The sequence below is a fragment of the Pinus tabuliformis genome, chromosome 7 (assembly GCF_031772625.1).
Source record: "Pinus tabuliformis cultivar Carrire ecotype Pingquan chromosome 7, CPIR1, whole genome shotgun sequence".
Lineage (NCBI taxonomy): Eukaryota > Viridiplantae > Streptophyta > Pinopsida > Pinales > Pinaceae > Pinus > Pinus tabuliformis.
In genome coordinates, this window is record NC_142293.1 from 984,909,875 (window position 1) to 984,931,754 (window position 21,880).

At 39.7% G+C, this 21,880-nt stretch overlaps 2 pseudogenes; both read left to right on the forward strand.

Annotated features, from left to right (window-relative positions):
- The first annotated feature begins 328 nt into the window (after positions 1-328).
- Positions 329-1,392, forward strand: LOC149250907 (uncharacterized; annotated as a pseudogene).
- A 684-nt stretch (positions 1,393-2,076) lies between these two features.
- On the forward strand, positions 2,077-20,964 carry LOC149250908 (uncharacterized; annotated as a pseudogene).
- Positions 20,965-21,880: the final 916 nt, after the last annotated feature.

Here is a 21,880-nt window from a genome sequence, read left to right on the forward strand (position 1 = left end):
GAGAACAACATGGAAATGGAGGAACTAGAGCAAAAGCATCCCTATCCCAATCCCTAGGAATAGGAGGAAAAATCAAACCAAAGTCCACGAAATTTGTAGGAATGAAATGGATCAAAAAATGGTGCATTTCGACCTTCTCTATTGAACATTTTGTAATTGTCTCTATTCTTCTAATATTCAAAACTAGGTGTGTATAGATTCAGGTTTGATCCAGGTGTGCAGAGGAGCTACAGCTGGAGAAGGATTTGGCTTTTTTTTTCATTACATATAGCAGGTTGTTGTGATTTTTCTCGGCTTGAAGATGAAGTGAGAAAGATTGAATTTTAAAATGAAGATGAAGATGAAGATGAAAGAGACTCCAGAGGGTAAAAAAATTCACTTGAAGGAAAAGTGGTATGATGGGTCCGGGCAAGAGATGGGGCCACACTTGCAACTCGGTCAAGAATGGCTGCTTTCTCTATGTTTTTACTGACTATGGCAAGGACAATTTCCAAACAAATGATGTTCATGTCTTTGATTTGGGCAAGAAGACATGGAGTAAGCCTCTAGTGAAAGGAACCTCGCCCTCTCCTAGGGAAAACCACAACTATACCACTGCGGGAACAAATTTGTTTGTATTTGCTGTGATAGAGGGGAAGAACCCTCTACGAGATTTTCATATGATAGACACTACTACAAATACATGGGTGAAACCTAAAGTAAATGTTGAAGGACCACCATCTTGTGAGGGGCATAATGTTTTACTCATTCATCACGGTATATTTATATTTGGAGGTTGTGGAAAAGCTCAATATGAATCCGAAGAGATATATTAGAACGACCTTTACATACTAGACACAAGTAACTTAATTTGTACAAGGGCTGCAACCAGTGGTACACCATCATCTCGAAGAGATAGTCACACTTGCTTGTCATGGAAGAACAAAAGTATCGTCTTGGGTGGGGATGATGCATCAGTCTTTTATTTGTCTGATGTCTATCATGTCCTTGATGTAGATACACTTGTGTGGAAAGAGCTTAACACAACTGGCCAGATATTAACACCTTAGGCAAGCCTTGCAACAGTATCCCTTGGAAATCATTTGTTTGTGTTTGGTGGATTTACTGATGGTCATAATTTATTTGGCAATCTTCACATGCTAAACATGGAGACAAGATTGTGAACCAAGGTAGAAACCACAGGTCAAGGACCATCTGCTAGATTCTTTATTGCTGGAGATTGTTTGGATTTCAAGAGAGGCATTCTCGTATTCATAGGAGGGTGCAATGAATACTTGGGAGGCCCTGGATGACATGTATTATTTGGATACATAAATGAAAATGGAAAATGGACAAGATGAGAAAAATCCAGAGAATTTTTATTTAAGGAAGGAGTTGAAAAGAAAGCATTAAGAGAACCATGTGAAGGAGAGAGATACACCTAAGCTTGATGCGAAGCCTAGAAACATATTGTTTGCAACCCCACCAACTAACATTCCTGTTGGTCAAGAAAAACCTTCTGTGTGCACTTTCAAGCCCGTTGAAGAGAAGATATTTGAAGAAAAAATCCTGGATTAAAACATATTAAAATTATCTCATTTGTAAATTTAAATCATGTCATTATCTCACTTGTAAATGATTTTGTTTAAATGTCGACTTTTGATAATGAAATTGTAGATTTACATTGTTCAGGAAAATATACATATAAACCTTTCAAATCATAAACTAAGTATCATAAGATTTTATATTTCTATGGTTTACATTAAAGCCACCTAAATCGAATGAAAGACCTTAAAGAAAAGATGATTTAGTGCATCAATCTCATAGTTAAGTGTCACAATATTTTCATCCATGTTTCCACACAAGGCGTGGACTTTGTCTAAGTTGTACTGTGACTCTTTTTATGATTTTATCCTTTTTCAGAAGCTTTCCTGTACTAAATAAAATTTGCAAATATTAAGCAAGATTTTACTCAGGCATCACATTCTCGGCAACGGTGCTCAATATAGAAGAGAGTCTATCATTAGTGCCTGATCTACAGTGGGAACATACTTGTCTAAACAAGATGGTTTTAACGATTTTCCTATGGTTTTACCAATGGATCATGGTGACAATGACTCTCACGAGCTCGAACAAGGGTGTAAGAATCCCTTAGGGGAATCTGGCCAGCCATTGTCTATAGATCAGTATGAAGATCTGAATCTCAAGAATGAGTTGGAAAATTCCATTGTAAATGAGGAGACAGAGAATAATGACATATGCAATAACAAAAATAATAAAACAGAGAAAGGTTTGTTATCCTGTCTCACAAAATATTCACAGCATGAAAATGGAAATTCTAAGGCACAAAATCTTCCCAATACTCTTGATTTGAGTTGTGACTTTGCTACAGAATTCAGTGCAGCTAACAAGATAAGAATATTATGTTTGTTGAAAAGTGTGCAAAAAGAAATGTAATTTAGAAATTTCTAAAAATAGAACTTCTAAAAATAGCAGTTTGGACAATGAACATTTTGGCCACCTTGGGTGAGAGGTGAAACTGCTAAAAATAGAATCTTCTAAAAATAGCATTTCTGGGTCTAAAGGTACCACTACGCATAGTGACTTTTTCTCAAAAATCATTTTGCGCTTCTTTAGATTTATCACTCCATTCATATCAATGGCCCAATCTATTCCCACTAGTGCGGGATAAAGATTTTTGTCATCGACAATATCTATCACTTCAAAATCTGCAAGCGCACTCGCACCTTCGATGTCTACCGTTATTCCCTGCAATATTCCCATTGGTAGGATCTTTTGCTGGTTTTCCATTCACAATTGAATAGGGGACCATTGCAATGCAGGCCTACCCATGCGCTCCCATGTCTGCTTTGGTAGTACATTTGCGTCAGATCCTGGATCCAGAATCACTTGATCCATTTCATACTCTCTGATTTGCGCAGTCAATCTCGTTTCCCTTCTTGTTCACGATGTGTGCTTCCCAAGCTTCTGGACTACATGCGGTTCTCTTGACCCAGCGCACCTAGTGATGAGTTCCTGCAGTCCCTTCACAGCCTTGCTGTCGCGCACCAACTTCATGCATGTCTCCAGAAAGGTAGTAAGCATTGACGGGTCCATCTCTAGTTCTCGTTTGTCTTTACTACTTGAAGTGGAGGCCTCCATGAAGCTCTTCTTAGCTTCCACGAATGTCTCCTTTAAGCGCTCCAAATCGAATTCTGGTTCCTTTGTAGGAGCCTTGGGAACCCAAGCACTCTCTTCAGGTTGCTTGCCCTTGTGATCTCCTGTTGTAATACCGCTTTGGAGCATGATTTTTACATTTGGGTCCTATTCGCGTAGCTCAGACCTCATCATTTGTAGGTTTTGAGTCGGGGGAGGTTGGAGTATTCCTTTATCGCGCAACCTCGTTATCAGTGTAGAGTAGTCCTCCATGTCATGATCAAACTAGGTACAATATAAACATGATGCTCTCGCCGGATTTGTAAAATCACGGGCATAATACCCTAGCCCTCCAAACTTGTAACAAATTAGCTTTCCATGACCCCTTCCTGGTCCCATTACACCTCAACCTTGTCTGCGCCCTTGAAATCCAGCACGCGCCATCCCTGTATTTTGATCGAGGGCTCGTGTTTCAGTCTACACCCTGTAGGTAGGGGTCCAATACATCATCAGCTCATAACTTCCGTAGGTGCGCTCATCATGGGCTACTGATCTACAGAAATTACAGAACAACTGCTAGGACGTTTATGTATACTTTTGCAAGAGATGACAATTATACATAGCATGTTTTCCTCCTATCTGACAAATCGTGCACCATAATGCACGCACTGTGCTCGATCCTGCTTGTGCCTCTAGTCTCAATGGCATTGGCCCTCATCCCACTAGGTATTTTGTGAAGACTGGACAATGGTCCTTGTCATGTCCCTGTCCCTTGCACTTTATGCACCATAACTCTTCATGTGGCTCTAGGTGAGTTGTCCTGTCCTATTTCAAACTCTGCATGTCCAGGCACAAATTTTTCTGTTGCACGTGGATTTGTTGGACTCCCAGGCCAGGATCTTGTATTGGGGTCTCGTGTAGTCTCATTGAAATCTCCAAAGCTTCGGCCTGGGTGGATAACTTCTACTGCGACAACGTGGTCCTTAGATGCGGCGTTAGTGATGCTACAAACCATGTGTGGTGTTGTCCATTCATCAAGGTCATGTTGGCTTCACAAATCATACTCTTCAGTCTTTGATCCAGCTCCCAAGGGGTCTCGTCTAGAAGCATCACGATTTCCTTAAACCCGATAATCGACTGTATCTCTGATTTTGGCTTGCTAAATTTCCCGTTCAGCGTAGCCTAGATATCTGCGATCCCCGTGTTTGGATGGTCATTAGAATGCTTAATGTACCATGTTAGTTCATAATCCTGCAACGCGCTTACCAGCGTTCCCTTCTTTATATTGTCATCCATGACTCCTTATGCTTCCCATATAGCTTTTACTATGAACCAAAATTGGTCCGGATCTTCATTCCCTACTCCTTTGAACATCAACAATTTTATCGCGCTCACCATATTGAATTGTGGTGGTGGCGGAGGTGGTGTGGGCAAAGATGGGGGTGAAGATGGTGAAACCGGTGGTGGTGTAGGTGGAGGTGGTATGCGCAGAATTTGCTGCCTTATCAGACTGATCGCACTTCTTGGTGAAACTTTCACGAGCTCTTCCTCGCTTTCTCGCCAAGGCGAAATCAAGGGGCTATTTTCTATTTCTGCGCTACCTTCGTTTCTATAGATCCTCCCACTCCGTGTAGCCCCAAACATCAATTTATTTGCATAACCCACTTTTCACACAATAGCATTTTAATCCAAGTGTTCAAAGATTTAATGTACTTACCTCGCGGTCCTTTGAGGAAGCATCGTTCCGCCTCACTGTAGCTGACTGAAGTATCTACCGCAAACTCGATGATAAACCCTCCTATAATTCGATCGAGCCAATGGTCCACAGAGCATGCGATCTTATCTTCCGATTCTTCTAGTCTACGCACCAATTCTGGAGTCCACACAATCGGTTTGTCGAGCCTACACCTTCCCTAACTGTTTGCTAGCTTCACGATCGACTCATACAACTCATAGGGGAAGGATGCAAAGAAAATTTCGTGGATTTTCATATATAGGTAGCACTCTAACCAATGTTCCTTTGATACTCGCAGATTCCTATTTTCCTAAGCTGCGACCTCGTGGATCTTTCTGTCCAACCACCCTTCAATTTCTTTCTTCATCGGATTCCAGTGACACAACATAAGACATCCCTTATGTAGATCCCGGTCCGAGCAACAGAACCATCTGTTGGCTTGTTAGGGCCTGACCCAGGTTTAGAGGTGATTTAGCGAAACAAATCCTGGTACTACTAGCCCTTTAGGCAATAGGCTGCGAAGCGCGGACTGAGGTCTCACATGAAGTAGTATGGGAGGGTGCTAGAACTAGGTTTTCACACCCTGGATATGTCTGATGATTTCAAGTGGTCTGCGGTTCAACCTTGCACACACATTGCTACGTGCACTTACCCTTTCCTCACAGCCTAAGGTGTTGCCTTACAACCCTACTCAGGGGTCGAACATTGTTGATTAACTTAGCTTATTTGTGTGCTTTCTGTTATACTTAACAATATTCACAATTCATACAAGTGTGCGCAGTAAAGAAACAATATAATTGCAATTCATATCAACAGACAATAACCCAAGAATAGATACATGGATTTAAGATAAAAATTCTCTTTATTATTATATTCCTTCGGTTACAGACTCGACTCTACCCTGCGCACTCAACTGCAAAGCCTTCTCCTACCCTACGACCCAAGACACACTTTACACTTGCTCTTTTCTTTTGCTCTGCTATCTATTAGATTCCATTCCTTCTTATGTCTCTTTACAACTTAGAGCCTCGCTCTATTTATACATTTCCCTGGCTGTGGACCATGGGTAGGCTAACCTTACATTCAAAAATAGGGCGGACAACCTTATGACTCTAACATACATTTCACGCCTGCAATTCGCAGAGATTTACAACAATATCAACTCAAAACTTGGGCTTTGAGCCCCAAAACATGCCGTGGGGGGATTCCATGCCCAACATCTGCCCTATTTGCGATATGTGATTGCGATATCACATTGCAGCCTGGTACCTTTCAAAGGCCAATTCTCTGCAACATTGACCCTTCATCGATCTACGATTGTGATATCGCATCGCAACCCGATACCTGTGGGGGATGATTTATGCAATGCCTTCCATGTTTACGAAGTGTGATTGTGATTTATCACATCACAACCCTGGCCTTGCTTGGGGACAATTATTTAACACGACCAGCCTGTGACATGTGATTTCTGATATGGAGGGTCCAATGGCAACCTGCCACTTGACGCCTCCTCATTCAATAAAAGACCTTGCAACATCATCTAATCCTGCCATGTAATCAAGTCAAATCTATCTTTGACTTGCTCTAAATTCTGAATACGAGCTCAGATTTGAGTGTCGTTTTCACCGTTGGAATCAGAATGACGAGTTCTTCGATCTGAAGCTAAGTTTAACAAAATTCTAACACTTTTATTTTTGAGCATAATTTTGAGCACCTGATCACTCCTCCCCACTGGAAGCCTTTTGGACCCCAAAATATTATATTCAATTATTGAACAGATGAGGGTATTGTTACCTCACCTTCCCCTTTTCAATCCATTTGGACTTTGATGAATTTGTACCTTTGAGACCTACTTTAAGATAATCAACATTTCCTCTCTCTGATGATCCCGTTCTTCTATCAAGTATGGTGTCTTGCTGAGATCATCAAGAAATTCTGGAGAAAATTCTTCAATTGATGGAATCTGTACATTTTCTCCTTGATCTTCAATCAAAGGAGGCTCACACAATCTCAAATTTTCAATATTAACAATGAAATAAATTTGCATATATGAAGGCAAATCAAGCTTGAAAGAATTATTGCCAATCTTTTCCAAAATTTTAAATGGACCATAACAGATTGGTTTCAGATTTTTACCTTCACCTTGAAGCCTTTCCTTGCTAATCTAAATCCAAACTTAATCACCTACTTGAAACTAATGATCCACATGATGCTTATCATGCCTTGCCTTATACTTGCCTTGACTCTTTTCTAGTTGTTCTTGAATTGTCTAGTGAATCAACTGAATTTGCTCAATGATTTTCTTTGCTCTGTCTATGTCCCTATGTCCATCTATAGCTACATCTTTCTCAAAGATGAAATCCAAAGGCGATTTAGGAAAATAACCAAGACATGCCTCAAAATTCGAATTTAGAGTAGAAGAGTGTTTTGTTCGGTTGTAAGTATGTTGAATATAATGCAACTGTTCATCCCACAACATAGGATATTTGCTGCAATACCCTCTTAGCAAATGAATAATTGTCCTATTAACCACTTCAGTTTGACCGTGTATTTGTGGATGGAAGGTTGTACTTTTCTTCAACTTGGTTTCCATTAAGTTCCATAAATTTGAGCAAAAATTCCCAACAAGTCAGGAATCACGATCACTTACAATAGAAGTAGGTAATCCAAAATGAGCCCATACATTTTGAAATAAAACTTGAGTTGTAATTTGTTTTTTACAAGGCATTAATATGCACATCTTGCTGAACCTATCCACAACTACGTACAAATAATCATAACCTTTTCTTAATAAATGAAGACCTCCTACAAAATCTATAGAAACACTCTCCCATGGATGTGAAGGCATTGGAAGTGGTGTGTACAATCCTAGTTTCCTATTACGAGGCTTACTGAATGCACACAATGAACAACCTCTGATAAAACGTGACACACTTTCAAGAATACGAGGCCAATAAAAATACCTCTAAATATTTGCCACTGTTTTACTTACACCGAAATGTTCAGCAATAAGAGAAGTGTGCACTTCCCTTATGACATTTACTCTCTCTCCCCATGGAACACAAAGTTTTCCCAAATGATAGAACATATTATTATGTACATGGTAGTCTAATTCCTCAACTTTGTGGCCTTGACTCAAATTTGAATATACCTATTGAAAGTCAGCATCATGTTCGTATTGTTAAACATAAATTTCAGGCAAAACAAAATGATTCTTCACTAAAATGGCTACATTAACAACTGGTCTAGAAAGCATATTGGTAACTCTGTTATAAATACCTTTCTTGTACCTGATTACCAAGTGGAATTGATGTAAGAATCCCATCCAATTAAAGTGCCTTGATTGCTGCAATTTTGTTTGAGATTGAAAATATTGCAAAGGTTGATGATCGATGTGAATAATGGTTTCTTTTCCCATTAAGTAATGATTCCATTTCTTCACGATTTGCACCAATGCATAAAGCTCTTTATAATATGTAGGATAGTTAATAACAACACCATTAAAAATCTTAGAATAAAATGAAATGGACTTACCATGCTGTAAAATAACTACACCCATGGCATAGTCACTTGCATCTATTTGTATTTCAAATGGTTGTTTCAAATCTGGCAATGCTAAAACTATGGCTGAACTGATCTTGTGTTTTAAAGCATCGAATTATTTTTGTTGTTTTCTCCCCCACTAGAAGACAACCTTCACGATGGTCAAAGCATGTAGTGGAGCTACTATGGAAGAGAAATTGGCAATGAACTTCCTGCAGTACTGCGTTGCTCCCAGAAAACTCCTTACTTCTGTGATTGATTTGGGTATTGGCCAATTCAAAATGATCGAAACTTTAGAGGGGTCAATCTTCAGCTCACCTCCTCCAACTATGTGGCCCAAATAGACTAAGGAAGTTTTCGCAAATTCACATTTGGACATATTTAGAAATAACTATTCTTTTTTCAAAACATCCAACACTTTCCTCACATGCTTGACATGCTCTTCTCATGATTTTTTGAATATCAAAATATCATCTAAATAGACAATTACAAACTCATCAAGAAAGGATCTTAAAACATTATTCATAACTCTCATGAATGTAGTTGGAGCGTTGCAAAGACTGAAAGGCATAACCAACCACTCAAACAATCCCTGTTTGGTTTTAAAAGCAATCTTCCAAATGTCCTCCTCAGCTATACTAACTTGATGATATCCACTTCTCAATTCTAATTTAGTGAAATATTTTGCATTCTTCAACTGATCTAGCAAATCATCTATTCTGGGTAGTGGGTATAGATTCTTTATGGAAATTTTATTCAAATCTCGATAATGTACACAGATGCGCTAGGTTCCATCTTTCTTGGGTACCAAAACAATTGGTGAACCATGTGGCAAAGTAGAGGGATGAATTACATCTTTATCTAACAATTCCTGGACTTGTTTCTTAATTTCTAAACTTTCCAACGGCATTCGATACATACCGATATTTGGGAGTGGATAGTCTTGTTGTAGTTGAATTTCGTGCTAAATCCCCTTTTTGGTGGTAATCCCTTTAGTTCTTGAAACATATCTCCATATTGATTGACCACATCAACCAATTCAATTTCCAGCTTCACGTCATAGCCTGCAAATGATTCAAGCTCTATGTCATTCTTCTGCTTGATCATACGGAGCACAAGATTCTTGCTGGGAATGACTAGTCACTTCATTTGCCCTGCGCTTGCTAATGATAGATTAAGCTTTCTACGATGGGCGCTCACAATATAATCCACTCCATCTTTGAACAAATGATAGTTTTTCTCAAATATATGGAAAACAACTTTCCGGTCATATAGATATGACCTTCCCAACATAATTCCAGAAATACCCAGCGACAATACATCTAATTCGACTTCATCAACGAAATTGGCAGTAATAGCAAACCTAAAAACATATTTCCTTGTGACTTGAAGATTTTCATCCTTGGTTATACAACCTAACAGATAATACTTATGATGAGGCATGGTTTATAGATTCAACTTCTTGACCAAGTCTGTAGAAATTAAATTTGTGTGGGATCAACTGTCAAACAACGTATGAATCTTGGCATGTTTAGAAATAACACTGATATGGAACAACTCAATTTTGTTTTCTTCATTTGAAGCATTGTTGGAGTTATTTGTTGCATCGGTGCTTGCCATTACTTCCTCTTTAGTGACTGTGGCTACAATCCTTGTTTCATCACCTTAGTCAGAACCCAAGTCTTGTTGTACAACAACGTTTGTCTTATGTTTCACTTTATTGTTAAATTTCTTTGGCCTTGATTCAGGATGAAGCTTCCATCAATGTGCTTCATCATGGACCTCTTTGGAACAATTCTTGCACATAGGTTTCTCCCCTTCTTTCTTAATAGAAAAATTTTTCTTATGCTTTCGTTTAGTTTTATTTCCTTTTTCACCACTCTGGAATGGCTTCTTCTTACCTTCCTCTTGTCCATTTTTCCCTCTTGTTTCGAGGTGTATAGCTTGAACATAGACCTATTAAGGATTCGTGGGATTAAACATAAGAATGGCGTGTCAAAGATAGCTATGAAAACCTCCTATGTATCTTAGCAAAGTATCTTGTGACTGCAGGTCTACTCCTAGCATAAGAGCTCTTCTCCTAAACTCATGAATATACTCTTGCACATTTTGACCCTTTAACTGTCTGAAATTTTTCCAATTCATGATAGATTTTTGCATATGAGCTAAAGGGTAGAATTGTCTTTTTATAGCACGATCCTAGTGGATATTGGTGGCCACCCACCTATTCCACTTGGACCCCCACCATCATTTCTTTCAGTTTTTCAGTTTCCTTATTTGTAGCACAATTTACTATTTCTCACATTTTTTCAGGTCCTGAATTTTCGTAGTCGTTTTGAGGCCTTAAACGATGTTTTTTGGGAAACGTGGGAGCAACATGGGTCATCTACCAATGTTGGTCATGCAAAAGTTATAGTCCTCTGATAGATCTTTCTAATGATGTATTGTGTGCATCAAACGGTGATCATATGCTAAAGTTACGACCCTGGGAGGTTGATGTAGCAATTTACCCAAACAGGGCGCGGAGTTTGGTGATTCATCTCCTAGGGTTAGGTTTTTGGATGTTTAGGGTTTTCCATTGTTTCTGAATAATAAATAGGCTTTTGAGCATCATTTTAACATAGTTCAGAGGCATGTATCTGCCACATCTCTTCTCATAGATAAGCTACCTTCGCTCGAGCTAGTCTTATTTCCATTATGTTTGTAAGCATATTTAAGTATTTGATATTAATGAAATGAAGTGTTATTTCTACTGCATCTTTGTATTTCTGGTTATATCTGTAATTTTTTGCATTCCTCTTTAAATCTGTATCAGTGGTATCAAAGTGATCTGCTCTTTCTCTATTTTTCTTTGCATATCCCTAATGAGGTCGGGATATAAGGAGTTTGGGCTCGGTCTGGTTGAACCTTTGCAATATCAGCCTTGCAAACCCCAACGAATGACCATGGGGGAAGAAAATAAAGATGATGGGTAGGACATCTTATCAAAATATTGCTCGAGGAGGCCCTCAAGAAACAAATGAACGCTATGATGGATAACTTTTCCCAGATCCTTCAATGGTTTCCCACCGGTAGTGCATCCACATCCAACTGTCACTGTGGAAGCTCCACTCCTTTTAAGGTACAAGTAAACTTTGACATTCCCATTTTTGAGGGCCAAATAGATGTAGATGTTGTAGATAAATGGTTAAATCTGTTAGAAGGATATTTTTCTGTTCATGATTTTTCCAGCCGAGAAAATATTACTTTTTCTCTTCTCAAAGCCGCCCCCCACATCAAGGACTTGTGGGAAACCTACTGTGAGCAGAAGGATGAAAGTACAACCTCACTTTTTTCAGCCACACCCACTTGGAATTCATTTTGGGATGCCTGCAAGGAGAAGTACTATCTTGTTGGGAGCGATAAGGATAATTACATAATGTGGACAAGGCTGCGGCTGGGAACGGACCAAGATGTGTTGGAGTTTACCAATGTTTTTCATGCCCTTCGCATGAAGATGGGTATCAAGGATTTTGAGAAACATTTGGGACTCAAGTACTGTGACTGCCTACACAGGTACATTCAAGATGAGATGGAGTTTCTAGACATCTGCTCGCTTGGCATGGCATATTGATACACCGTCAAGATTGAGCATAAGTTTAAATAGAAGAAGCAAGACTTTGGATCTGCGAATTTGAAGCAAGGGAAAGGTGCCCCCAAACTACAGAACAAAGGACAAAGCGAAGGTTGGGAAACCTAGGACAACCCACCAAAGCCACAAGCAAAGAATAACACCGCGAAGCCGAAGAAGGACACGGGAAAGTGGTGTGAGTTCCATAAGAGCTCCACTCACAACACAAGTGAGTGTCGGACCAAGTAGCCATTGGTGGCCGAGCTGAAGGTTTTGGAATTAGATGCATGTTTCGACTCTGATTTAGAACCCAATAAGGGGAATGACAAAGGGAAGCAGATTATCGATGCAGAGCCCAATTCCACCATTGCCACCACGAACATCCAAAGGGAGGAAACTAAAGATCCAAAGGAGGAGGAGCGCTTCTTCCACTCCCAGATGTGGGTGAAGGGTTCCCTGCTATAGTTCATGGACGAGATCGGGTGGCTTCACCAAGGACGGGATCTTCGCATGAGCCAGCAGTGTCGCCTTCCATATAACATCAATCCCTTCATGGATGAGGTATTATGTGACATTTCTCCTCTTAATGTTTGTGATGTATTATTAGGCCAACCATACTTATGGAAGCAACATGTTGTGTATGAGTCAAGGCCTCGCGTTGTTATTGTTACTTTGGGAAATAAGTTGTACACGATACTAGAGGTAGCACCGTCTACCACCATCTATTTGGTTACTGCAAAAAAAATATACTAAGCTCATTTCCAAAACCGGGAAATTTGTTTTCCTGATGATACGCCCTAGGGGAAAGAAGAAGACGGTTGCCACGACCTCAAGACAAGGCCCCTCTGGAAGACAAAAACAGATGGACAAGGTTGTGGAGGAGTACAAGGACATCTTCACCTCCCCCGTAGGGGTGCCTCTGCACTGTCAGGTCAAGCACTCCATCGATCTGACCCCAGGTGTGTCGTTGCCCAATGGACCAATCTATTGGCGATCCATTCTGGAGAACGAAGAAATCAAGAGGCGGAATCAGGAGCTACTACAGAAAGGCCACATATGGCTGAGTTCATTGTCTTATGGGAGCACAATTGTGTTGGTACAAAAGAAGGATGGGACTTGGAGACTCTGTATTGAATATCTGGTGCTGAACAAGATCACTATCCAGAATATGTACATGATCCCATCGATTGATGACCTTCTGGATCAATTCAAGGGGGCAAAATATTTCAGCAAGATCAACTTGAAGTCTAGATATCACCAGGTACCAATTGAACCCTCCGATGTGTGGAAGACTGCCTTCAAAGCCAAGGAGGGCCTTTTCGAATGGTTGGTTATGCCTTTCGAGTGGGCGAATTCTCCTACAAACTTCATGAGTCTGATGGATGACACCTTGTAGCCATTCACCAACTCATTTGTAGTTGAATGACATCCTAATCTTAAACTAGAGTTGGGAAGAGCACCTCCACCACATTCGACAGGTTCTCCAAACACTGAGGAAACACAAGTTTTGTGCCAATTTGGAGAAATTCACTTTTGGCATGACCCAGGTTCAGTATCTGGGATACATTATTGATAAACGGGGGGTATATGTGGATCTAGCCAAGACCCAAGTCATTCAGGATTGGCCAGCCCCAACCACTCTGATAGAGCTCCGCAGCTCTCTTGGTCTTACTAATTTCTACCACAGGTTCGTGTTGGGATTTTCTCATATCACTTGGCCCTTGAGTCAAGTCACCAAGGGACGAGAGAAAGAAAAATTCTTTTGGTCTGAATCTCAACAGAAGTCATTTGCCGAGTTGAAACATCACCTCTCCTCTGCACCAGTGCTCACTTTACCAGACTTGCAACAACCATTTGAGATTGAGACAGATGCCTCTGACTATGCTATTGGGGTAGGCCTTACTCAATAGGGGCATCCAGTGGCATATCACAGTGAGACACTTTCAGACACAGTTTGGAAGTATCCCACTTATGACAGATAGATGTATTCCATTTTGTAAGCCTACCGACAATGGAAGAATTACATTTTGGGGAAGGAAACGGTCATCCACATAGACCATCGACCCCTCCAGTTTATATAGACACAAGGGAAGTTGCTGAATGATTGTCATCAGAAGTGGTCCACATACCTGTAACAGTTCCATTTGAATATCAAGTATAAGAAGGGTAGCACCAATAATTTTGCAGACTGCCTCAGCCGACCACCGATCATGGAATTAACCACCGTGCTCAACTCTTGTGGGCACGAGACTTCTGATTGGCCACTTCTCTACAAAAGCGACCCAGGATTTGGCCACACATACCAAATTTTCTTGGAGGGTCAGCAAGTTCCATATTATCACCTCCAGGATGCCTTGTTATGCCACCTAGGTTACCTTTGTGTTCCTTTAAGCGAGTGAGCCAAGATGATTTGGGAAGCACACTACAGTCAGGTCGTTGGAAATTTCGGGGTTGAGAAAATGGTGGTAGTGCTTCAGAAGTATTTCTATTGGCCAAATCTTCGACAGGATGTGGGGAACTACATCAAATCCTGCACTGCCTGTTCCATTTCCAAACTGACCATCAAGAAGAAAGGTCTCTATACTCCACTGCCTACCCCTAGTCGACCTTGGGAATCCATCTCCATTGATTAGATGTCGGGCCTTCCTTCTACTAAGCATGGAAATGACTGTGTTTTTGTGGTCATCGAGAGATTCTCGAAGATGACCATTATGGCAGCTTGGAAGAAGAATATCATAGCAGAAGCCACTGCTAAACTCTTCTTTGAATGTGTGTGGGTACACTTTGGGATCCCATATCCTATCATCTCAGATCGGGACAACAAGTTCCTTAGTATATTTTGGTCCAGTCTCTGGGCGATGCTGGACACCAAGCTCACTATGTCCACAAATTTCCATCCCCAAACAGATGATTAGACAGAGGTAGTCAATAGGATGATCGTACACATTCTACGCATATACAACTCAAAACATCCACGAACATGGGATGAGAGCCTCCCCTATGTCCAGCACAACTATAACCAGGTTCTCCATAGCTCGATTGGCCACATCCCTTTTCAGGTGGACTTGGGATTCCAACCACTATGTCCCATTGATGTGGCCATACCATTTGTAGCTACTTAAGCAAATTTGGCTCATGTCCAGTCGAAAGCCGATAAGGCAAACAAATTCATTGAGTATATCCAACATATCCGCCAGTAGGTCCATGACATTTTGGAGAAATCAAATGCCAAGTACAAGCAATGACATGATCAACATCGGGTGCCGCACAAATTTTAGGTGGGTGACAAAGTTTGATTTCATTTGCAGAAGGAACGCGTTTCCAAGGCCTATCGGAAACTGAGACCACTCTGGTATGGTCCTTACACCATTACCAAGGGTGTGGGAGACAATTCATTTGAGCTCAACATTCCCCGAGTACTTGGCCTACACCCAGTTTTCAATGTGGACTGCGTTCGACCATACTTCCCACCATTGCTGGACACATCAAACATTACATAACGAATCACAGCTACAGAGTTAAATCCAGATTATATGGAACAAGCTACAACTAATCAGATCATGGACACGTAGATCAATTACACCCGATAGCAAAGGATCCAACTATATCGAGTTATCAAAGCAGACGAACTCCTTCACCAGGGCATGTGGCTCACTAGGGACCAAATTCAGCAGAAGTTTCCTCATCTCATGGAGGAACTCAACGCAATGGGGACCATTGCTTCCTAGGGGGGAGGAATGATCCAAATGGATATTGGTGGCCACCCGCCTATTCCACTTAGACCCCCACAATTGTTTCTTTCAATTTTTCAGTTTCCTTATTTGTAGCACAATTTACTATTTCTGGCATTTTTTCGAGTCCTGAACTTTCGTAGCTCTTTTGCGGCCGTAAACGATGTTTTTTTGGAAAAAGTGGGACCAAAATGGGTTATATACCAATTTTTTTCATGAAAACGTTGTAGTCCTCAAATAGATCTTTCTAACGAGGTATTGTGCGCATCAAATGAAGATCGTATGCCAAAGTTACGACCCCGGGAAGTTGATGTACCAGTTTACCCAAACGGGGCCCATAGTTTGGCGCTTCATCTCCTAGGGTTAGGTTTTTGGATGTTTAGGGTTTTCCATTGTTTCTCAATAATAAATAAGCCTTTGAGCCTCATTGTAACACAGTTTAGAGGCATGTAGCCACCACATCTCTTCTGAGAGATAAGCTATCATCGCTCGATCTAGTCTTATTTCCATTCTATTTGTAAGCATATTTTAATATTTGATATTAATAAAATGAAGTGTTATTTCTACTGCATCTTTGTATTTATGGTTATATCTATAATTTTTTGCATTCCTCTTTAAGTCCAGATCATAGTAGCAATTAAATGAAACCAAGTAATAGAGATCTTACAATGTTTTTCATCTCGTCTTGAGTCCTTGCTTCCCACCAAATGAGTGTTGCACCTCCTTTCTATAGGAAGCCAATTGAATTTTGATATCATCCTATTGAAGGTTCTAAATTTCTACGATACACCTCCAACTGATGAATCCAATTATCAAGCTTCTTTGCATTCACTTCACCATTATACATGGGCAACTCGAATTTAACATCTAGTTTAAGTAGAGGTGATTTTCCAGCTCCTTTTGAAGAATGATGATGAGTATGAGTAAGGGTTGTATTAGTGGAAGAGTGTGAAGATGATTGTGAAGAAGAAGAAGAGGAAGATGGTGGAGAGGGTGGAGGTTTGTCTCCATTCCCATTACCTCCTTTTCCATTATCTCCTCTTGAAGAGTCTTCTCCTTTGGGAGGTTTGGAACTTTCTCCTTGCAACCTGTTATTCCTCTCTTCATAGAGGACCTTCACCATATTTGTCATATCAAATAAAGCCTTTCTGAAGGTATTCTCATCTTCTATCATGTTTGTAGGTTCTCCTTCATGACAAAGATATCTCTAGAGTCTCAAATACAACTTGAGGTTTAACTGGTATTGGAGATTTTGGCAACCTTGCTCTTCTTCCCCTTGACCCAACTTCAGGGCTTCCAACCAAATTTCCTTCACCTCTTTTTATTTTTAACCTTGTTAGCATGACACAAAACAAGCGAACAATACTCCTTCTTTGCACAAGCAAATCTAGTAAGAAAAAACCAGTGCTCTGATACAAACTTGATCTGAAATGGAGCAGATTAGTAATGCTGTGCTAATTCCCCATTCAAAATAAAACCCAAGATTCTTACCATTTTCTTATCAAGTGCTTAAGGATTCACCATTTTTGCTTAATTAATTGATTCTCATGAAAGTTTCTTATGTAAATGTTATAAACAATTTAACATAAAACATATGCTAAATAGCAGCAAATTAACATCAAGGAACATCAAAATACAACACACAATACAAATATTTGATGATGAGTTCACCCCTCCTGGGCTACGTCTCCTTGGTCTAGCTTCCAATACTTGGGCCTCTCTATTATGCTCAAAATTACAACAAAAGTGTGTTTACAATGCTAAAATTCCTCTAAAACCTCTCTCCATGAGTTCAGAATACTAAAAAATGGCCATCTAGCCTCTTGTTTTAACGAATTTGGTGGAAAACTGAAGACGTTATGACTTATCCTAGTTCTCCCACTATTCGTTCCATAAATTGCTCCAAACTCAACAGAAACCCACAATTTCGCTCCAGAATCCACTAACCGAGTGAGAATTTTTCCGCATGGTGGGCCTTATTCCGTCGGCACCAACTATCTTACCAAAATTCGCGATGAATAGAGTTATGCAGGCTTATCAATCTATGAACAAGGAGGAAATGTGTGATTGCAATATCAGTGGACCCGGCGGGACATTAAACTGCAGCCTATAAATTATCGTAGCCACATCCTTTCGATAATTGCAATTGTGGAGTACCGACAATCTTATATATATGCGGGACTCTTCACTGTTTGCGATACGTGATTGCAATATTTCATCACAGCCTGGTGCCTTCCGAGGGCCGATTCCCCATAACATTTACCCTTCATCGATTTGCGATTTTGATATCACATCACAACTAGATACCTGCTGGGGGCCGATTTCTATAATGCCATCCTTGTTTGCAAAGTGCGACTGCGATTTATCACATCACAACCCTGCCCTTGCTTGGGGCCAATTCTTTAACATGACTTGCCCGCGACATGCGATTTGAAATATGCGGGGTCCAATGGCGGCCTGTCACTTGGCGCCTCCTCATTCTTTAAAATACCTTGCCACATCATCCAATCCTGCCATGTAAACAAGTCAAATCTGAACTTTGACTTGCTCTAACTTCTGCATACGAGCTCAGATTTGAGTGTCGTTCACACCGTTGGAATGAGAATGATGAGTTCTTTGAGCTGAAGCTAATTTTAACAAAATTCTAACACTTTTATTTTTGAGCATAATTTTGAGCACCTGATCACTACATAATGCACTTTCCACACAGAAAAGGCTACACATTCACTAGTTTTCTCTTTGTTGGAGGTTGCATTGTGTCATAAGTTTGATTCTGAGTTGGCAAGTTTGAGAAGTATTATTGTTACCCTTGAAGAAAATATGCTTATACTCCTTCTTCCTCTTTTCCTACCCGTATCTCTTTTTATCCATCCATCTCTTATAGAAATCATGCTGACCTCTTCACTAGACTTAACTCATATTGTTTCCTCTAATTTATTTGGCTCCATGACTTGAATCTCATTTCTGATTAGAATCTACAGTTTTTTGAGAAAAAAACTGACTTAAATTTTCCATCCTAATACCTTTCAGATCAGGACCCAGGTACAAAGGGGAGGGGATGCTTTAGCCAAAATTGCATTACATTACAAGGTTCTCAATTTGACGGATAAGATCCTTGCTTCAGGGGAGAGCATTGTAAATCAATGGTGATTTGGCTAATAAAAACAAATAGGAAATTATATGCCCCGGTGGATGGATATGACTCCGAACTCAAATAAATGAAATTCGCTTTACAAAAATTGTCTTGTCTTTCTGGCTATGGAAATTGTGTGTTGCGGAGTGACACCAGACCATCTCTCTGATATATGTGATTATGCATTCAATGTTATCCGACCAAAGGGAGGTAAATATTCTTCAATTGTTCAAAATTGTGGCAAATTATTCCACTCTTCTTCTTGTTTTGAATGGTCCTGATCAAATATTCATTTATGTTCTTGAAGTATGTTCAGTTCCATACTCTTTCAGAAGAGCATCCACTTCTTCCATAAATGTACTATCCAAGGTTTATTATTTATCATATATGCATGCATATTGAAATTACATTTTCATATTAACAACGAGAAAGTGAGATATTGTCACAGTTTTAGAGGCGAGGGGGAGGTGGAACGAAGTGGACAAGAGGTGATGAGATCGAATCTTGGAATTCCATTTGAGAACAACATGGAAATGGAGGCACTAGAGTAGAAGCATCCCTATCCCAATCCCTAGGAATAGGAGGAGGAAAAATCAAACCAAAGTCCACGAAATCTGTAGGAATGAAATGGATCAAAGAATGGTGCATTTCGACCTTTTCTGTTCAACATTTTGTAATTGTCTTTATTATTCTACTATTCAAAACCAGGTGTTTATAGATTCAGGTTTGATCCAGGTGTGTAGAGGAGCTACAGCTGGAGAAGTATATGGATTATTTTTCATTACATATAGCAGGTTGTTGTGATTTTTCTCGGCTTGAAGATGAAGTGAGAAAGATTGAATTTGAAAATGAAGATGAAGATGAAGATGAAAGGGAATCCAAAGGGTAAAAAAATTCACTTGAAGGAAAAGTGGTATGATGGGTCCGGGCAAGAGATGGGGCCACACTTGCAACTCGGTCAAGAATGGCCGCTTTCTCTATGTTTTTACTGACTATGGCAAGGACAATTTCCAAACAAACGATGTTCATGTCTTTGATTTGGGAAAGCAGACATGGAGTAAGACTATGGTGAAAGGAACCCCGCCCTCTCCTAGGGACAACCACAACTATACCACTGGGGGAACAAATTTGTTTGTATTTGGTGTGATAGAGGGGAAGAACCCTCTATGAGATTTTCATATGATAGACACTACTACAAATACATGGGTGAAACCTAAAGTAAGTGTTGAAGGACCACCAGCTTGTGAGGGGCATAATGTTTCACTCATTCATCATGGTATATTTATATTTGGAGGTTGTGGAAAATCTCAATATGAATCCAAAGAGATATATTAAAACGACCTTTACATACTAGACACAATTAACTTAATTTGTACAAGTGCTGCAACCAATGGTACACCATCATCTCAAAGAGATAGTCACACTTGCTTGTCGTGGAAGAACAAGAGTATCGTCCTGGGTGGGGATGATGCATCAGTCTTTTATTTGTCTGATGTCTATCATGTCCTTGATGTAGATACACTTGTGTGGAAAGAGCTCAACACAACTGGCCAGATATTAACACCTTGGGCAAGCCTTGCAACAGTATCACTTGGAAATCATTTGTTTGTGTTTGGTGGATTTACTGATGATCATAATTTATTTGGCGATCTTCACATGCTAAACATGGAGACAAGATTGTGAACCAAGGTAGCAACCACAGGTCAAAGACCATCTGCTAGATTCTTTATTGCTGGAAATTGTTTGGATTTCAAGAGAGGCATTCTCGTATTCATAGGAGGGTGCAATGAAAACTTGGGAGGCCCTGGATGATATGTATTATTTGGATACATAAATGAAAATGGAAAATGGACAAGATGAGAAAAATCCAGAGAATTTTTATTTAAGGAAGGAGTTGAAAAGAAAGCGTCAAGAGAACCATGTGAAGGAGAGAGATACACCTAAGCTTGATGCGAAGCCTAGAAACATCTTGTCTGCAACCCCAAAAACTAACATTCCTGTTGGTCAAGAAAAACCTTCTGTGTGCACTTTCAAGCCCGTTGAAGAGAAGATATTTGAAGAAAAAATCCTGGATTAAAACATATTAAAATTATCTCACTTGTAAATTTAAATCATGCCATTATCTCACTTGTAAATGATTTTGTTTAAATTGTTGACCTTTGATAATGAAATTGTAGATTTACATTGTTCAGGAAAATCTACATGTAAACCTTTCAAATCATAAACTAAGGATCATAAGATTTTAGATTTCTATGGTTTACATTAAAGCCACCTAAATCGAATGAAAGACCTTAAAGAAAAGACGATTTAGTGCATCAATCTCATAGTTAAGTGTCACAATATTTTCATCCATGTTTCCACACAAGGCGTGGACTTTGTCTAAGTTGTACTGTGACTCTTTTTATGATTTTATCCTTTTTTCAGAAGCTTTCTTGTACTAAATAAAATTTGCAAATTTTAAGCAAGATTTTACTCAAGCACCACATTCTCGGCAACGGTGCTCAATATAGAAGAGAGTCTATCATTAGTGCCTGATCTATAGTGGGAGCATATTTGTCTAAAAAAGATGGTTTTAATGATTGTCCTATGGTTTTACCAATGGATCATGGTGACAACGACTCTCACGAGCTCGAACAAGGGTGTAAGAATCCCTTAGGGGAATCTGGCCAGCCATTGTCTATAGATCAATATGAAGATTTGGATCTCAAGAATGAGTTGGAAAATTCCATTGTAAATGAGGAGACAGAGAATAATGACATATTCAATAACAAAAATAATAAAACAGAGAAAGGTTTGTTATCCTGTCTCACAAAATATTCACAGCATGAAAATGGCAATTCTAAGGCACAAAATCTTCCCAGTACTCCTGATTTGAGTTGTGACTTTGCTACAGAATTCAGTGCAGCTAACAAGATAAGAAAATTATGTTTGTCTAAAAGTGTGCAACAAGAAATGTAAATTTAGAAATTGCTAAAAATAGAACTACTAAAAAT